This window comes from Sciurus vulgaris (assembly GCF_902686455.1).
Source record: "Sciurus vulgaris genome assembly, chromosome: X".
NCBI lineage: Eukaryota > Metazoa > Chordata > Mammalia > Rodentia > Sciuridae > Sciurus > Sciurus vulgaris.
The window spans coordinates 105,103,564-105,117,096 of NC_136471.1; positions in this window are offsets into that span (position 1 = coordinate 105,103,564).

Consider the following 13,533-nt stretch of genomic DNA (forward strand, 5'->3'; position numbering starts at 1 on the left):
GAACAGAAAACTCTTCCCAAACACCTTGTATTATTCTCTAAGTTCTCATCTATGTCTGGAAGATCATTGGGACTTGGACATTTCAGAGTTGATTCCAAATTTTTGTACCTTGGAATGGTCCCTTAAGGAATGATAAATGTGATGTTAATCATATTGCTTCAGAGCAATGCTCAACATCTGTATCATCCATGTTTTTACCTAAGGAAGATGGAATATAACCATGCTTGTTACAAGGAAAAATCTATGCACAATCCCTTAATGTGGGCATAGGTTTATATTTGATTATGCATTTGAAACCAGGATTGCATCATGTGTTGAATAAACATACATGATTGGTGCTGGTGCTTAGTTAATGCTCTATTATATGGAAACCATGACATAAGTGCTCATTTTGTTCATATTCAGTGTTTTCTCTCCCTCTGGAAAAAAAAAGTCACTTTGTTTTAAAATTAACCACTTTATAAGTCCTCATCTGGCCTATGAATAAATGCTTAAAGTGTGCTTTGACTATGAAAAGGGTTATTAGCATATAGACTTAGACAATAAATGATTTCCTCTTATAAGGCTGCAGATTTTTGATGAGCAAAATGACTAAACTTAATGAAGCCATTTTATGCTTGTAAATACATTACTCTGGCTCTTCAAAAACACCAAGAAATGTCCTTCATGAGGCATGGTTAGAAGAATCACAGAAATTAAGAGCTGGGTGAGACTAAATGGGTCTCTTTGCACCTGTTCTTTCCCTGAAACAGTACAGAACTGATTCATGCAGTACATTTATTTTTCAACTAGTTTATAGTTCCCTTCAGGATAATAAAAAACTATCATAGTCAAACAGGGTCAGATTATATGCTCCAAATCAAAAGGTCAGCATTTCTTTCCACTAAAAGATACTAAATAAGAATTTTTTTTCTCTTCAAGGGAAGGAAATATTCCAAGACTTGATATTTGTTTAAAGTCTATAATGTGTAGATGAAGTATCCACATGGAGTACCCATAGCACAAGTAGAATTTTTTAGTTGAACAAGTGGCTCAAAATTTACACCCTTGGCTAGACATGGCAGAAACAGAATGGACCAACTAAAATGGAGCCCCAAATATTCTTACTTTTGTCATGCCATTATATTGTGTGAACAAGCAAAGCATGCCAAAGACATAAATGTAATTTTACCCTTTTCTACATGAATTAATACTAAATCATAATAAAAATTTATGGCAGAGACAAGGGCAGAAAAAAAAGAGGACAGGATAAAAAAATGTATTATAAAAAATCTCTGAGATTCTAGAAGACTGGGATCCACCTATATGAAAAAGTCATCTTCCCTTTTCTTCTCTGGTGCTGTGTACTTTCTCCTACCCAATATGCCAATCATGGTACTGAATTCTAGACATTTACTCAGCTGTCTCTATTCACTCGTACCAACCTATATACCAAAAAGCCATGGGAAAGCATCAAGTTAAAATCATAGAACCTGATAGAAACATTGTCCCCCAGCTGTGATACTGATACAAAACTTTTTGTCCTCTCCTGGCTACAATGCTCACAGTAAGATGTTAAAAAGAAACAGGAAGAGAGAATTCTTCTTGCTGCTTAGATTGTTGGCCTCAAAAGTATTTCATCTTCAATAATCTGTTTTCTGATCCTAAGTCTCTTTACTTCCATCTCCCTTCTTCTAGAACCTTCTTCTCAGTAATTCTCTGATTCCATTTGGGCCTTGAATCTGATGACCCTGTCATTTTTATGCTGTCCATCACTACTCACATAGCTTAGAATCCACGATATATCCACACAATCCCTCCCCGAAGAATGCTTTCAAAGTCTCATTGAACAATAAAGAAAAATTTTATTTAGTCAAAATCATGTGGAGAAATTCCAACCTTGGTTAATCCTACTTTTCTGCTTCCAAAAGCCAAGGGTAGCTAGAGTCTACAATCTTGATGAATGGTTTCAATTTAAAATTATGACCATAAAGCCCAATTGGGTTGCCTGAAATCTTACCATGTTTTCTTAATTTATTTCCTTCCCCACACTCAGAAAAAAATATTGTCCTTTCACTAATGGACATGGAGAATAAAAATTCCCAAAATAGTGAAAACTGGGGACAAGAAAAGGGAGTAAAAATGAAGGCCATGCATTGACAGCTTTCATCTCCCAAGACAATTGTTTTCCAGATGCTGGCTGCAGGCAAAGAAGATGTTTTAGCATCCTCAAAAGAAAGTAGTCTCTGGGAGGCATTATCTCCTCCAAAGCAAAATCCTTTTTGGCACTGTCCACAGACCTTGACCGAAAGGGCCCACATTCCTGACTGTCTAAACAAAACTGACATATGTTCACTAGATCACTCCTCAAAATAACCCATATAAACCCAGTCCATTTCTTTGTTCAGTGGCTTATTTTCTACCAGGAGAGTGGGTCCATGGGCACCATTTCATCACCCTGAATAAAGAGCTGAGATGATGCGTGAGGTTTGCATCCTGCCCAGTCTTTTTGTGCTAACATCCACCATCTGACTTCCACTCTCTATTCTAACTTCTAATTCTCATCTTATTTCTTTACATTATTCAAACGATTGCTATTATAGTTGGGATCTGGAATGTCCCCCAAAGGCTCATGTGAAAACTTGGTCCTCAGATGCTGGTGATGTTGGGAGATGATGGAGACTTTTGGAGGTGGGACCTAAGTGGAAATAAGTCCCTGTGGGTATGCTCCAGAAGGATATCTTTTGTCCCTGGCTGCTTCCCTGCCCTTTCCTGGATCTTTGCTCCACCACACCCACTATGATGTTCTGCCTGATCACAGAAATGGGGCCAAGCGAAGGTGGTGCAAAACCTCTGAACCTGTGAACCAAAAACAAAAAACAACAACAACAAAAATTTTCCTCCTTTAAGTTGTTTTTCTCAGATATTTTGTCACAGCAATGGAAAGCTGACTAATACAATTGCCTAAACATTTTCTTAGGGACACCTTCCCTCATTACAAAATAGCCTCACCCCAGCACTCTGTGTAGCCTTATTTTGCTTAAGTCATCTTTCTAACACTTATAACTACTTTGCATCATAACACTCATATAGATATATACATTCAGATGTGTATATACCACACACACATGTATAGATTATATATACATATATATAATTACTTTACTTTGTTTTTATGACACCCAGAGTGAGGGAGATTGCACCAACAGTTAGAAAACCTGCATGTTATAATCTGAAAACCTGATGCAGAATCTCAGAGAGTAGAATCTAGCATAGATATTTTTAAAAACCTCCTCTTGTGATTCTGATTTGCTGGCAGGGTTAAACCCTGTTCTTTTCAATACTCCAAAGACTAATTCCATGGCATAGCAATCTTCATCATTAGGACATTTCTCCTCCCACATCTACATTAGAGATCAGTGTTTTTGAAATGAAAGAAAGCGTATCTCAGCATACTAACTTCTATTCCCTGCCCCATTGTTGATCCATGTTCCTACTAAGTAAGGTAATTTAAAAATTAGTGTTCTAGTCTTGATAATTAGTTCTGGTAATTAGAAAAAATTGTATTACTTTGCAATTTTCTTTGTAATAATGGTTTGTGCTATGGGAAAAAAAAAAAAAAACCCTCATTCTGTCATACTGGGACCTGATATTACAAAGGCCTTGAAATAGTACTGTGTGAGTTTTGACTATAGTGGTTAGCATCTTAAAAAACAGAAGGATTATAGAAGCCAAGGCCTGGAACAAAACCTAGGGAAGCAAGGTTAGCATTATAAAATGAAGATGTCCATATATTTACCTAACATATGATGGTCTATTAGTGACCATATTACTAAATGTGATTTTAAGTATCTTGTTCAAATGTACAAAGTTTTGCATTCGCACCTTGTAACATGATAAATGAATTCTAGTTCTAAAGCAAAATAAATGCTTTCAAATTCTAGAAAGGGTTTCTTATGGGAGTATGCACTTCTCAAATAAATTAGCTGATTTAGTACCTTAGCCAGATAATCTACTTCACATAAAGTTTCATTGGTACTTCAAAAAGATGTGTATTCTTCAGTTGTTGTTTTGGGGTTTTATGTTGTTGTTGTTGTTGTTGTTGTTTTGTTTATTTTGGCAAGTGTGCTGAACCAGGGAGGGGGCAATTTATCGCTAAACTATATACTCAGCCTTTTTGATTTTGACACAGGGTCTGCCTAAGTTGCTGAGGCTGGCTTTGAACTTGCCATCCTCCTGCCTCAGCCCCCCAAGTCACTGGGATTTCAGGCATATGCCACCATGCCCAGCTTTTCAGTTGTTGTATTCAGATTTCTACACATATCATTGAGATAAAATGTGTTAGTCATGTTCTTCAAATCTATATCTTTTCTGGTAGCTTTTTTTTTTTATTGTTTACTGTGTCATCTACTGAGTGTCATTAAAATCTCTTATACAACTATAAATTTATATACTTCATTCTTTAATTTTATTTATTTTAATTTCTCATGTTTTGAAGTGAATTAAGTGCATAAAATTTGAGATTATTCTGTGTAGTGAATTGACTCTTTTATCATTATGAAATCTATCTCCTGTCCTCTAGTAATATCTTTTGCCTTAGTGCTTTGGATAAACTGTATGGTATATCTTTTTCCATCCATTTACTTTAAAATTTTCTGCATCCTTGACATTTTTGTGTCTTTTATAAGCAGCATATAGGTGATGTTTTAGTCAGCTTTTTTGCCACTGTGACCAAAAGGCTTGACAGTAACAATTTTAGAGGAGGAAAAGTTTATTTTGGGACTTACAGTTTCAGAGGTCTTTGTTCATAGATGGCCAACTCCATTCTTGGGGGCAAAAGGTGAGGCAAAACATGGCAGAAGAATGTGACAGAGGAAAGCAGCTCAGAACATGGCACCAGGAAGCAGAGAGAGAGAGAAAAAAAACAGACAGACAAAATATATACCCTAAAGGTATGCCCCAATAATCCACCTCCACCAGCCATACCCTACCTGCCTGTAGTTACTACCCAGTTAATCCATTCAAGTGGATTAATGCACTGATTTGGTTAAAGTTCTCATAACCCAATCATTTCACCCTTAAACTTTCTTGCATTGCCTCATACATGCACTATGGGAGTATACTTCATATCTAAACTATAACAGATGGGGAATATTTTGTTCTGACTATAGTCTTTTTAACTTTTTTATTTACTTTAATTATACATGACAGTATACAGTTATACATGACAGTAGAGTGCACTTTGATACATCATGTATAATGGAGTATAATTTCTCATTCTTCTGGTTGTACATGATGTAGAATTCCACTGGTCATATCGTTATATATGTACACAGGATAATAATGCTTGATTCATTCTACTATTCTTCCTATTCCCATACCCCCTCCCCTCCCCTCTACTTACTCTAAAGTAACTCTATTATTCCCTGGTCCCCGCCACCTTATTGTGAATTTGCATCCACATATCAGAGAAAATATTTGGCCTTTGGTTTTGGGGGATTGACTTATTTTGCTTAGCATGAAATTCTCCACCTCCATCCATTTATCAGCAAATGCCATAATTTCATTCTATTTTAAGGCTGAGTAATATTCCATCATATATATGTATATATATGTATATATATATGATATATGTATATCACATTTTTTTATACATTCTTCTGTTGAAGGGCACCTAGGTTGGTTCCATAGTTTAGCTATTGTGAGTTGAGCCGCTATATACAATAATGTGGCTGCATCACTGTAATATGGTGATTTTAAGTCCTTTGGATATAAACCGAGGAGTGAGATAGCTGGGTCAAATGGTAGTTCCATTCCAAGTTTTCCGAGGAATCTCCATACTGCTTTTCATAATGGTTGCACCAGTTTGCATTTCCATCAGCAATGTATAAGTATACCTTTTTCCCCACATCCTTGCCAACAGTTATTGTTGTTTTGTCATAGGGCGCAACTTAAGAACAGACAGATCACCACTGAGAAGTCCAAATTTGAGAGTCTTTATTAAGCTGGCCGGCTGACTGTCTCACATAATGCCCCAAAAAATGGCTATTGGGAGAACAACTCCGAACATAGGGTTGAAGGGGTTCTTATACCAAAAATCACATCAATCATAAGTGTCTGCTGCTATGATTCAAAATTACAAACTAACATCATGAGATCATCAACAGAGGGGGAAGTGGGTCAAAACAACCCTTACCTAGGTACAAACTAAAGAATGGGTACTAACGTCCACTCAATCACTGTTCACATGGTACATTGTTTAGGAGCAATAGGAATCAAAAGAGAGCAGTTTTTCTTTACATAGGAATTGTCATTTTATATTGTTAAACATGTCACACTAAGTAACTGATGATGGGTACAGAAGTGGGGTGTTCCCATGGGAGAAGTTTATTTCCTACATAACGTGGAGTCTCAGAGCAAAATGGAGTCTGTTTATTCATTTCCCTTAGAGTCTGGCCTATAATATTCTCATGGAGACAGATCTGTCAGCCCATCACAGTTTGTATTTTTGGTAATTGACATTCTGATTGGGGGGATATGAAACCTTAAAGTAGTTTTGATTTGCATTTCTCTAATTGTCAGATGATGAAGGTTTTTTTCATATAGTGATTGATTGTATTTCTCCTTCTGTGAAGTGTCTGTTCAGTTCTTTAGCCCATTTATTAATTGGATTATTTGGGGGTTTTTTGTTGTTCTTAAGTTTTTTGAGTTCTTCATATATCCTGGAGATTAATACTCTATCTGAGGTGTACGTGGTAAAGATTTTCTCCCATTCTATAGGCTCTCTCTTCACATTACTGATAGTTTCCTTTGCTGAGAAGAAGCTTTTTAGTTTGAATCCATCCCGTTTATTGATTCTTGATTTTACTTCTTCTACTTTAAGAGTCTTGTTAAGGGAGTCAGATCCTATGCTCACATGGTGAAGATTCTGACTAGAGTATTTTTTTTTTTTTTTTTTTTTGTAGCAGGGATTGAACCCAGGGGTGCTTGACCACTGAGCCTCATCCCCAGCCCATTTCTTCTATTTTATCTAGAGACAGAGTCTCACTGAGTTGTTTAGGGCCTCACTAAGTTGCTGAGTCTGGCTTTGAACTCACAATCCTTCTGTCTCAGTTTCCCCAGCTGTTGGGATTACAGGTGTGTGCCACCATACCTGACCCTGACTATAGTCTTTTAAATGGAATATATGATCTGTTTACATTTATTACAGTTATGGTAAATTTTGGTTTAAATCTATTATCTTAGTTTTACCTGTTCATCCCACCTATGCTATGTTCTTTTTCTCTTCTCCTTCAATTTGGTAATAGAGTATTTTTTAAATTCTGTTTTTTCCTACTCTGCTAGCTTGGAAGTTACACACTTAAATATATTTTCCTTTGATGCTTCTTCTATACAAAATGCATCTTTGACTTATCAAAGCATAATATTATTTTGTGTTTTTATCCACTTCTTGGACAATGAAAGAACCTTTGAACACTTTAACTCAATTTATCCTCCTCTCAATTTATATGTTATAGTTATCCTGTATTTTCATTTGACATATTTTGTAAACCCCATAATATGTTATTGCCATTGTTTCACAGAGATGATAATCATTCATTTACTCACAGATCTATCCCTTTAGTTAATCCTTATTTCTTCCTATATTTTTCCAAATTTCTCTCTAGGACTCTAGGATCCTTTGGTTCTTGCCAAAAGAATAGACGTTCCTTGAAGAGTACTTCTGCTGTTGACTGATTTTCTCCATTTCTATTTGCCCCAAATTTTCATTTTTGAAGAAAAATTTTTGGTAGGTACACATTCTAAGTTCACAGTCATTATTTTGAAGGTATCAAAATACATTGTCTTTGAGTTTTCACTGTTTATGTGGACAGTCAGATGTCAGTCATCTTGTTTCATTTTTGAAGGTAATTTGTCCTTGGGGGGGCGGGGGTGCTACGTTACAACTTTTTTGGGGTTCTAACCATTCTACTGTGATGTACTAAAATGGTTTTTTTTCCAAAATGTTTTTATTTTATTTTATTCATTCCACTTGTGGCTCATAGTGATTTTTGGATCTGTGGCTTATGGTTGCTTTTAGGTACACTCTGTTTGCCTCTCCATATCCACAGTCCACCCTGTTCTCTGCCTTGGGAAGTTGACTTACATGTTTTGATATTATCGTTGTTTGTTTTTGTTTAGTTTTGTTTTTTGTGGGACGGGGGATGGAACCCTGGGCCTCACACTTGCTAAGCAAGAGCTCTACCACTGAGCTACACCCACATCCTGACCTATATGGTTCCTGATGATTCCCATGCCCTGTAGTTTCCAGTTGAGTTCAGCCAATGAGGAATGTGGCTAAAAGATCAGAGGGAGGGAAAAGAGGTTAGGATAAATATTCCCCTGATTCCCTATTTGGGATGTCACCTTGGGCTTGGTATATTCCTTGACAAACAGTTACTGTTCCTTTCAAAATGGTCTTGTCTACATGATTGTTTAAATCTCCTTCCCTTCAAATTTCTATGCTTAACAGTCACAGCAGCTCCACTGTTGCAAAGGCCAGGTTCTTGTGCTATAACTTGCCACACTTCTTTGTAAAAGAGGACTCTTCAATTTATGCCAATTTGAGTATATCATATGCTTCTGTATGGCAACCTGACTGATATAGTAACTTGTACCAGAAGTAGCCTGTGCTGGTTAATTTTACATGTCAACATGACTGGGCCACAGTGCCCAGATAGTCAGTCAAATATTCTGGATGTTTCTGGGAAGATGTTTTTGGTTGAGATTTACATTTAAACTGATGGACTTTTAACAAAGCAGATTATTTGCCTTAATGTGAATGGGCCTCATCTAATCAGCTGAAGGCCTGAATAGAACAAAAGGGAATTCTCCATCAGACAGCCTTTGGACTTCATCTGCAAAACTGGTTCTTCCTGGTTCTAAAGTAGACTGCCTTTGGCTTCTAATTGCAATTCTTTCCTGAGTTACCCAGCTTTGCATACCCCATCAGATTTAGAACTTGCCAAGCCTTCACGATTATGTGAGCCAATTTCTTAAAATAAATCTCTTTACACACACACACACACACACAAACACACACAAGCATGCACACACATACATTCTATTCATCCTATTAGTTCTGTTTCTCTGGAGAACCCTGACTAATATAGGGTATTAGGAAGTAGATCTTTACAGTGAAATTCTGGGAATGGGTTGTACATATAATCAAGGAGCACATGGATAATTTTCTTGCTGAGAATGGGGCATAAGTGATTCATGGCATGATTACTCATCTCACCACCAGAGAAGGTGGAGGACAAGGCACTGCGCGTTGAGTGGCTGTAGCACTTATTCTCTATGGCAACAAGGTTTATAATAAAGATTGTGGAATCACCTGGTCCCTTATTATTACATTATAAAGTACATATGAGGAAAATATAAATTAATAGTTATGAATAAAAAATGAGGAACATGAGTCAAAGAATGAGATGGCCTCCACAGAAGGTTTGAAGGAGTCCCTCTTACCTTATATTGTCCCATTATATTGATGACATTAATTGAACCTGTGATCACAGGGTCCCTAGAAATGTAATAGACATGGAGCCTAAAATGTACTACTTGACATACAGAGGAGGCCCATCTTTTATTGAATTATTTAAATATGGGAATGAGTTGATCATACAACCACCCGGGGGAAAAAAAAAACATTAGCCATGACCAGTGTCCTTCATATAAGATGGCAAAATCAAAAGAAGGAGGATGTTAAGTACCAATGGAATAGCTGCTGTAGTCCCTGCCTCTGGAGCTGGGCAAGAGAATGGATGTTGAGGTGGGGAATGGTAAACTGTATAAGGTTCATGAACTATTTCTTATAAATCTCATATACCTATCATCCCAAAACATACCACTGTAAATAAACGCTTCCTGAATATTATATTTTGGGAGGTTTCCTCTTCCTCAGCTTCCCATAGAGATGATTAATGAAATTCTTTCATCAATTTTAGATCATCAATGATTATTTCACTAAATATTGCTTCTGTCCTATCTCTTTCATCTCTTTCTAGAGATCCAATTATATATGTTAAACTTTCTCATTGTATTCTTTTTGTCTCTGGACTTTCTTCTGCATTTTATATTCATTTATATCTCTCTGCTTCATTTTTAATATTTTATTCCACCCAATTTTTTAAACTTCACTAAGTAAATCTTCAGCTTTGTCTCAACTACTATAGAAACCTTCCTTTAAGGTTTTGTATTTTTTGTTGGTTTTGTTTTGTTGTTACTATTCTACTTTTTCCATCTAGAAATTCCACTTGGATATTTTTATAGTATACAGTTTTTGAATGAAATTCTCAATCTTGACGTTTACCTCCTTGAATCGAGTAAACATGGTTATTTCTCAAGTCCATTTCTGCTAGCTCTACAACCTGGATCCCCAGTTGGGTCTTCCCTGTTGTCTATTGGTTTGTGTCAATGTATTTTTGTCTCTGTATGTGCCTAGATGTTCATTTAATGTATCCAAAAAATTACTTATCACTGGGCGTGGTGGCCCATACTACAATCCCAGCACTCAGGAGGCTGAGGTGCGAGGATTGCAAGTTCAAGGTGAACCTCAGTAACTTAGCTAGACCCTCAGCAACTCAGGGAGACCCAGTCTCAAAATAAAAAAATAAAAGCTGGGGATGTGGCTCAATGACAAAGCATCCTTTGTTTAATCCCCAGTACCAAAACCAAAATTATGTATATATAATTTGAGTGCTAACATAATGTTTTCTTTCTCCAGAAAGAATTTATATTTGCTTCTGGAAGTTGGCCAGAGGCATTAGCAATTCCAGATCACCTTAATGCAATTTCAGGAATTGAGGTGATTTAAAACTGAGCTTCACTCCCTCCAAGATCAAGTTTTGGTGTTTTACTCTCAGGGCTTAACCCTTGAGGTTTCAACTCTAAGTATGATTGTTTACCAGAATTCCCATCCTTGGCGGGCCATGGAATCTGATCATCTCACCCTTTGGCCCATAAGCAAAAGACTTAACATCTTCTCACCCCCAAGTAAAAATTTGTCCCAAATGTCATGCTCAAGCTTCTTGCTTTCATTCTTCTAGGTCTCACTTCCATACTTCTTTCTCATCCTCTTAAAGCTACAATTCCCTTGAGCAATTATCTATTATATTTTGTCCAGTCTTTCTAACTGTCAGTGAAAAGAATGTTTTTTAATTACTTAGTCTACTATTAGAGAGAAACCTTTAAATAAAATTTGAATGGCTTCTAGACTATGTTTAAATGTTTATCAGTTACTTCTATGAGGAAGATTCCTCAACAAGATCTATTAAGATTTATGGGAAATAATTACTAAAAACCACAGAACAGGAATAGCTTATAGCTATTTAAAAATGCAAATTCAGATATAAATTTCTAAATTTATAAAAGCAAAACTGAAAGTCTCATTAAGACATTTGAAAATACTTTATTTGGAAGGTTTTGCAAATTTAATTTTTAGCACCTTTTCTATCTTACAGAACCAAATTCCATAAAGATGTCCACAAAGTTCCTCTAGTTTACCTGAAGGTACCATACAAATATTAACTTCTCTATGGGCCATGACATGAAAAAGGTTGGAAACGACTGACCTGCTAACCCTTTTTTCACATCCAAATTTTCTTCCTAGCAGAACTCAGTTTTCACTTAAGAAGATGAAAACACAAAACAATATGTTTTCTCAGATGTTTTGTCAAACAGGGAATCATATGGCTAAACTGTGGCCAATGGGACCTGAGAAGAAGATTCCTGGGGACCTAAAAGAAACATTTGTCCTCCTAAGAAAAATTGATCGACCCAAGGCAGCATTCATTTTTTTCATTGGTTGTGGTATCTTTATTTCTGTGGTACTAGAACCAATGCAGCCATGTGTGATCATGAGGTCAAATATTGCTGACATTCCATGGATAGTAGTATTGTTATGGTTTGGATGTGAGGTGTACCCCAAAAGCTCATGAGTGAGAATGCAAGAAGGTTTAGAGGAAAAATGATTGGGTTATGAAAGCCTTAACCCAATTGGTGAAGTAGTACCCTGATGGGGATTAACTGAGTGGTAACTGAACGTAGTGTGTGGCTGGAGGAGGTGGGTCATTGGGGGAGTGCCTTTGGGGTATATATTTTGTATTTGGGGACTGGAGTCTCTCTCTCTGTTTTCTGATCATCATGTGAGCTGTTTCCCTCCACCACACTTGTCTGCCAAGATGCTCAGCCTCACCTCAAGCCCTAAGGAATAGAGCTGCTTTTCTATGAACTGAGTCCTCTGATACTGTGAGCCCCCAAATAAACTTTTCCTTCTCTAAAATTGTTCTCATTAGGTCTTTAAGTCACAGCAGGGAAAAGGCTGATGAAAACAAGTATGGAAAGGTAGAAAACACAGAGGCTCCCAAAATTTTTTGAGCAAATAAATTAACCTGGAACATTTTTACTAATGTAATTCTGCATTATTTCCAGAAAATAAATGTCATTATTTCAGTTCTTCCTACTTGGGTCTTTTGTTATTTGCATTAAAGAATGCTACTAATAAACCTGTAGTGATTTTAAAGCACAGCCCCCAAATTATTTGGCACTTCTCCAATTGAAAAGGGGATTCTCTATGCACTCCCTTTGAGTCTGAGAGGGTTGTGACTGCTTCAATGGTTAGAACATGGTAGATATACCAAGACACATGCATCAGAGAGTGAAAGACCCCTTTGAAATCAGTATTACTAATAAAATGGAAAAATAAGTCATATCTTGCTTAAGATCTTTTACAAAAATGTTTTAAAAACTTAATTGTGAGGGCTGGGGTGTGGCTCAGTGATAGAGCACTTTCCTAGCATGTGAGAGGCACTGGGTTCAATTCTCAGCACCACATAAAAATAAATAAAAATAAAGGCTCATTCACAACTAAATGTGTGTGTGTGTGTGTGTGTGTGTGTGTGTGTGTGTGTAAACTTAATTGTGAAAAGTTAAAAAAACAGAATATGGAGGAAGTGACTGCTGTGTGGCTTATGGAACTAGTTCATAGAAGGTGATATAGGTAGGCATGGTGATGCACACCTATAGTCCCAGCTGCTCAGGAAGCTGATGCAGAATGATCACTTGAGCCCAGGAATTTGGAGCCAGCCTGGTTAACATAAAGTGGCCCTGTCTCTTTGGGAAAACAAAAAGGTTGGGGAGGGCATGCAGCTTCTGCCATGCTCAATGGAAACTCATGCTTGGAGTCTTGAGTCATCACATAAAATGTCTGACTACCTTAAAGCTTCCATGATGGTAGGAAGCCAAGTCACTTGATGAGATCATATCTTGGTGTTCCAGGTGGCAGTACCAACACTTGATTCATCCCAGCCCAGATGCCAGATAGGTGAATCAACAAATCTTCAGAGGATTCCGGCCCCCACCCTGCATCATCAAGTTCTCCACAGTCCCTGAGTCTTCTCAGTCCAGACTCCAGATATCATGGAACAGAGAGAAGTTGTATCTGCTGGGCCTTATTCCAATTTCTAACCAACAGAATCCATGAATACAATGCAATAAAATAAATAAATTTTATTG